The sequence below is a fragment of the Denticeps clupeoides genome, unplaced genomic scaffold (genome assembly GCF_900700375.1).
Source record: "Denticeps clupeoides unplaced genomic scaffold, fDenClu1.1, whole genome shotgun sequence".
Lineage (NCBI taxonomy): Eukaryota > Metazoa > Chordata > Actinopteri > Clupeiformes > Denticipitidae > Denticeps > Denticeps clupeoides.
The window spans coordinates 62,678-70,157 of record NW_021629777.1 but is presented as its reverse complement, the minus strand read 5'-3'; positions in this window follow the sequence as shown (position 1 = coordinate 70,157).

The window sequence follows — 7,480 nt, the reverse complement described above, 5'->3', positions numbered from 1 at the left end:
GTTTATAGTTAGAAGAATGTCGCACAATAACCGTATTTTCGCTCAGAAACGTCTGTTCTGCGGCTGTTCTTTATAAAGCGCTCCGGCTGGTCCAATTTAACGCCGCCTTTCATCGTTCTCCACTTCTCCCCCCCGCCCTCCGTCCTCGTCCCTCGTCACAAATGAGCCGTTTCCCTCTCGAGCCACGCTTTGCTCTTTTCAGGCATGAAGGAGCGCTGTGGCGGCGAGGGGCGGGGCGGCGAGGGGCGGGGCCGGGTCACCGAGGACCAGCAGAGGATGACGGGGCTGGCAGAGCAGAGCAGGAGCGAGACGGCGACTAACTGACGGTTCAATTACTCTACAGAGCAGAGTTTCAACGGGGGTTCTACACCAGACCAACACCAGGTTCTGGAGCCTCATTCAACTCCTGGTTTTCACGGAAATCGAGCGTGAAAACTAGGAGCGAAGCTCCTCAACCACTGAGACCGAACAAGTACTGAAACTGTGTCACCCCAGCAGGTAGACAGTACATCTGTTCACTATCTGTTCACCTCTGGACCTGGAGGCCTTCTCAGACCCCCTGAGGGCAAACACACACACACACACACACACACAAATACACAACGTGGTGTTCCAGGCATCGGCACAGAACCACGTTCCGTTTTATTGGACACTTCAGTGCGACTGAGGAGCTGAAAGGAGATGATCCTTCATCTTCAGAAAGGGCTCCCAGGTCTGCATCCACAGATACGACTGTTACATTTACATTAAATTACATTTACATTTACAGTATTTACCAGTACTTACAGTCAGTAGTTACAGGGACAGTCCCCCCCTGGAGACACTCAGGGTTAAGTGTCATGCTCAGGGACACAATGGTAGTAAGTGGGGTAGTAACCTGGGTCTTCTGGTTCATAGGAGAGTGTGTTACCCGCTAGGCCACTAACACCGTTGACTGGAAGCAGTGAAATGTGACTTTACGATTCCTTTCCGTACGTGACACCCGCGTAACGGCCAGTAAAGCGGGGGGCAGTGGTGGCCCTGTGAAGGGCTGTGGGTTCAAGTCCTGATGCGCCACCGAGCAAGGTACTGTCCCCACACGCTGCTCCCCGGCCACCTGTCATGGCCGCCCACTGCTCACGTGTGCCGCGCATCACAATCGCAACCACTTCACTTTGGCTGTAAAAGCATGAAAATCCCTCCTCTAATGAGATTAGAGTCCCCTCATTTGTACCCGCCGCAGATTCCTTTTCACGTCCCAGAACCCGATCAGGGTGGAGCAGCAGAGGAAGTGGAAATAATGGACAAACGTCTCCAGTGCATCAGGTGGAGCTTTTAGCCTCTCGAATTAATTTGGCGCCATTAGTGCAGCCTCACGGGCCGCGGGGGGGAGGGCGGGGCGAGGCGTCTTCGTCTCAGGCAGAGGTGCATTGTGGGCCCATGGGGCTTTGAGCCTCTCCGAAGCCATTGCGCAGACATCGATCTCAGCGCCGACTGTGAAATTGAACTGTCAGGTGTTCCGCCGAGCTCTGATATCACATCGATCTGGAGGCGCGGGGCATTCTGGGAAAAAAAAAGAAGCACAAAAGCACAACAGAGAGACACACACGAGGGAACGAATACATAACTACTGCCTGGCTGTAGGACTTAACACACACACCACACACCACCATCACAACCACCGTCGGCCCTCCTGAGAAATACAGCAATCATGACGCCGCTCCTGACACCAACATCATTTTCAGGAAGAGTCGGAATGTCATGAGATATAACATTTGTTGTCCCAGTCAGACATCAATAAAGACAATTTGAATTAAACTCCACCCCTGTCCCCGCCCCGCTGCCGAGATCTTGAACAAATGGCCTCGTCCTGAATATAGAAGGTGACCACCTTTTCATCCGCTGAGGTCCACCTCCTCGCACCAGGAGAAGGCCCCTCTGACTGAGCTGTGTAGCTGAAACCCGACGTTTGGTTGCCTTCTGTTGCATCAAGTCAACTTAATTTAAACACATGGTGGTAAACACACACACACACACACACACACACACAAATCAGAAAACACACATCCTCCACCCGCCTGCACCACTGGACTGTCATGGGAAATATATGCAAAGCCTCCAGTACTCACCAAATTCATTTATTTACCCTGTGTGTGAGTGTGTGTGTGTGTGTGTGTGAGAGAGAGTGTGTGTGTGTGTTTTATAAACAGCAGTCGTTCTGTTCCGTTTCTCATGGTGACATATTTTTCTCCTCATTTGCTCTGACTTGATGGGTTCTCACTCTGGTTCTCGGACGTGGAGACTCAGGACTGACATGAAATATATTAAATTAAAACAATTTCATTAGAAACGCTACATGTGTGGGTCACGTGAAGCAGGACTGAGGAAGCTGCTGAGAAGAAGTAAATAGCGAGATAACGGGAGAAGAAATGTTTTATATATAAGGGTAAATACGTAATGGCTGTGTGTCTCAATGTGTGTGTGTGTGTGTGTGTGTGTGTGTCACATAATGAATGCAAAGCCAGCTTAGCCCAACTCCATCATTGACACCCCGATCGTCTACGTCACCTCAGGGAACAAAACAACTAAATCCTTAATAAAACTGGGCCTGCGATTTGTGTGTGTGTGTGTGTGTGTGTCTTATCTGATGCGTAACCTTGTTCTGTTTGCATTCTTGTCGTCTGCTGATCAGCCTGAATCAGTTTTCGACGCAACAAAGCGCAGGGAAAATAATCACAAATACAAATATAAATGCAGCAGCGCAGCCACTGACGCCCGGCAGAATTATCATAATCATATTTTCATGTTTACCTACTCAGCTTCACACTCACACACACACACAGTTACACGCACACACACACACACACACACACACACACACACACACACACACACACAGCAACAGACCTGGGAAATCTGACCAGACGTATTGGAGAGATGAACTTTCTGAAGATCTCCTCTCATGTGCTGTAGTGATGATGATGGTGATGATGATGATGATGATGATGATGATGAGGGGGTGCTGACCAATCAGAGAAGTTCTTGTCCTGCTAATGGAGATGAGGATCTCCACTGACCCTTTACAAGTTCAAGAGCTAAAATGGAAACGTTCGTAGAGGAAATTCCTCTGATCTCCCATCTCACCCACATGGAGAGGGGAGAGTGTGTGTTTGTGTGTGTGTGTGTGTGTGTGTGTGTGAAATCAGACGGTTGTCTCTCCTGCCCAGTGTCCACTGTTTTATTTGGCATATCCAGACCAGACCCTCCTGAAGAATGCGGCTTTAATCCTCAAATCGCTGCACAAACATGGCACTGCCGTCTCGGCCGCTCAGCGCCACATTCATCCACGTCACCATCAAACAGCACGGGTCTGGCGGTTAAACAACCAGTAACTGGTTTTATTAATCAAGATACACACACACACACACACACACACAAGCAGGATGTTCAAAGAATGGAAGCAAACATCTGAATTCAGGACACACATCTTTTAAACTTGGAACATTTTCAGTAAATAAGGATTTTAGCTTGATTTTTTGTAATCTGCTGCAGGTGGTTTTAATTCTTTTTTCATTCCATAGCTGTGAGATGAAGGTGGAAGTGGTGGATGAGGGTAAGATGTGATGCTGCTCCACATGCTAATATGGTTTTAATAACTGTGTAATACACAGAATAGTTGATGGAGGGGTGCTTTATACACATAATAGGGCAAAAGGTAAAAACCACTGAAAAAGACACATTCCTGCATTGCCGAGGTACCAGACCATGGAGCAGATGTGATGCTGGTGAACATGGACCCACCACTGGAGCTCTGAGTAACATGAACCAGAATTCAGTATTCAGTATTCAGACAGGCAGACAGATAGATATAAAGACAGACAGGTGGACTGATGGACTGATGAATAGACGGCTGGACAGATGGATGGATGAACGGATTGATGGATGAATAGTGTATGAATGGATGGATGGCTAAATGGATGGATGACTGCATGGGTCAATGGATGGGTAGATGTATGGATGCATGTAAGGAAGGATGGATAGATAAATTGATGGATAGATGGACACATGGATGGATGGCTGGATGTAGATGGAAGTATGGATGGATGGATAGATAGACGGACAGATAGATGGACAAATGGATGGATGGATTGACAAATGGATAAATTAATTAATGGATGGATGGATACATGGATGGATGGATTGACGGACAGATTGGGATGAAAGAACAGATGTATGGATAGATAGATGTATGGATGGATGGACGGACGGAATGCATAGATGAATGGATGCATAAATAGATGGATGGACGGATGGAGATGGAAGAATAGGTGAATGGATGGACAGATGAACAAACAGATGAACGGATGGATGAAAACCCTCAGTTCCTTCTATGAGAAGGTCTCAGACCATAATTGGCCTTTAGAGTATAAATATGCCATCAGCTCGGGATGAGGAAAAAACAGATTCTGGCTGATGGGGCGAGGACATAAATCAAAAGTAAAAAGCATGCGAAGGGACGAGTGAAGGGAGGCGTATGGTTTTGTGGTGTGGCTTGTACTGCTGAGCCGACCATAAGCTGCAGGATGGGGTTCTTCTGCCAAACCTCAGCGTTCCGTCCCTCCTCTCTGTTCTCGCAGCGGGATCTGCGGCGCAAAAGGAAGTTACAAAGACGCGACTGTTGAGGACCAGCGTCCTCCGCGCCGAGGAACATGGGGAACAATTTTAGGTTCCCTCCATCACCCACACAGCACATAAATCTCACAGGCGGAGCTTAACCCCGAAATCCAACATGACGGCGTCTCAACCTCACCTCCATCACGAGTGGAAGAACACATATGTACAAACACACACTCCATACACACAATATACACAAGAATGTATCACACACACACACACACACACACACACACACATACTTTTATATACAGCATATCCCCACAGATTGATATGATGAGAAGCAGCTCCAGACGTGGAACCACGATGGACGAATTACAGATGGAGTATTGTGAAGTGGGGCAAACGTTTTAATATCTTTTTATTGCTCAGCTCATTAAGTGCTGAGGTCGGCGCTGTAATTGCTTCCCTGTGTCTACAGAGCGTTTAACGTGCCATCCGCCTGACACCAGCTCGCATGTCCCTGCTGCCATTTACTGACCACCTCCATCTCATTCCAGCAGCAACACACACGCACACACACACACACGCGCGCGCATACACACACACGCATACACACACACACACACTCTACTCCTACAACATTCAAAGTCAATATTATACCCAATACACACACTAACATTTACATTTACATTTCCAGCATTTATCAGACGGCATTATCCAGAGCGACTTACAATCAGTTATTACAGGGACAGTCCCCCCCTGGAGACACTCAGGGTTAAGTGTCTTGCTCAGGGACACAATGGTAGTAAGTGGGGTTTGAACCTGGGTCTTCTGGTTCATAGACGAGTGTGTTACCCACCAGGCTACTACCACCCCTAGATTAGATTAACACACAAAGTTAATCTAACGCATTTACACAATTATACACACCCACGTGCATGCAAAAAAAAAAAAAAACACAATTGCTGAGCCTGAAACACACTCCAGCACCAGCCATATGGACCTCATTAGATAAATTACTGAAGAGGAAAGCAAAGCATCTGGGTGGGAGAAAGTGGGTGGAGTTCGACTGCACAGTCGTCACTGTCACAAGCCATTAAGCACTTGCGATTCGCCGCGTAGCGGAGAAACAGTGACACGTCAGCTCGCCGCCGTCATTTCTCTGCATCTGTCACAGACGTCCGGCCAAAAACAACCTCCCCCTCCCCGCCACTCCAGCCACTCGCCCGCGTCCTCGTCCTCGGTTCTGCTGACCGCAGCCTTTTTATTTATTCCCCCCGGTTTATTTATCTTGCTGAGAAACACACAGATGGTTCCACCTCGAACGGGACAGGGACTGGAGGCCAAACACACAAACGCGAGACGAGAGAAAGTGAGAAGGAGCAGATGACTCTGGACGTTTGCAGACTTCACGTTGGAACAGAACCCGACGGGGGGAAAAAACCAGGAGAAGGAACCCATGACAGCATCGCGAGGCTCCGACTCAAACCAAACACGGAGCAGCAGACCTCAGCAGAACCAAGGTGCAGCTCCAGCTGATGGAGGGCGGCCAGCGTGGATGGAACAACCGAGGCAGCGCAGTTCACGCCGCGGGCAGCACGAGTTCAGTGGGGTTAGAAAATGACAGAAACTTGTTCCCTAACAGGGTGGGTGTTGAATACTCAGAATACACAGTATTCTGTACTCAAAACTCCTTTGAAATGTGTGGGTAAAACAGCTGGACAGCAAGGCGTGGCCTCATGCCTCCAAGATTGTGAGTTCCAATCCTGACTTGGACAGTGAATGTCCACAGTGCACACAACCAAATGTGTCCTCTGCTTTTAGTCTTCACCTTGGTGAACAGTGGGCACCATGACAGGGGACGGTGCCATGTGTGGGGACGGTGTTTTGATCAGTGTCACCTCAGTGGCACCATGGCGGATTGGGATTCGAACCGGCAACATTTCTGCCCCTTGTGTGGGCAGAGTTTCTGTGTATTCTCCGGGTTCCATGGTTTCCTCCAATTTCCTTCTTTTAAAAATCAACATGAATCTGTATCCATGTTGGATTCTGCATTGCCATTAAGGGGCAATTTTGGGGCAAATCTGGCTAAAGGTGTGACAGTGTTAGCACTAGCATCATGCTACCTGTCACAAAAAGAAAACATGGACGAAATCAACATTGATCAGTTTATCAGAGACAGAGTAGAAAACAGATCAAGAGGAAACAAAGAACGATGTTCCGATATTGTGAAGAAAACGTTCTTCAGTGATCCGTTTTATTGCTGTTCCTCTGAAATGTTCTAGTCCGTCGCTGAGCTAAACTCGGCCGCATTACGTAGTTGCTGTGTGGCCTGAAGTGACCCCGCTGTGGTTTCATGGCAGGTCAAAGGTTACTCGAGCTCCACCCACAGCCCGGTGTTACAGTTCACTGATGACTCAGCAGGACAAGCCATGATGCACATAAAACACACACACACACACACACACACACACACTGATTCATTCAATAATCTGAAATAAGCATGCAAACACACCGGCACACCTCATTAAATACACAATTATATTCATAGACACACAACACCAAAATCTAGCATATCCAGTAAACCAGAAACACACACACACCTGCATTCACAACACAGAGGCGTACATGGAGCTGAAACACTGACTCGCGCTGTTGAACATAATTCTGGAGGAGAGGAGCAGCGTATTATTAATACTGATACTGCGCCTCCATTCAGGGAGGATGGGGGACACAAAGGGGACACCTGGAGATCTGGAGGGAAACAGATGTCTGCTTTCTGTGTGTTTTTGACAGGATTTTTTTTTTATTTTTCTGTAGAGGTTATTGTAAACGCTTCCTCTCCCCTTCATTACAGATCAGCGACAGAACAGAGCCCTGAAGC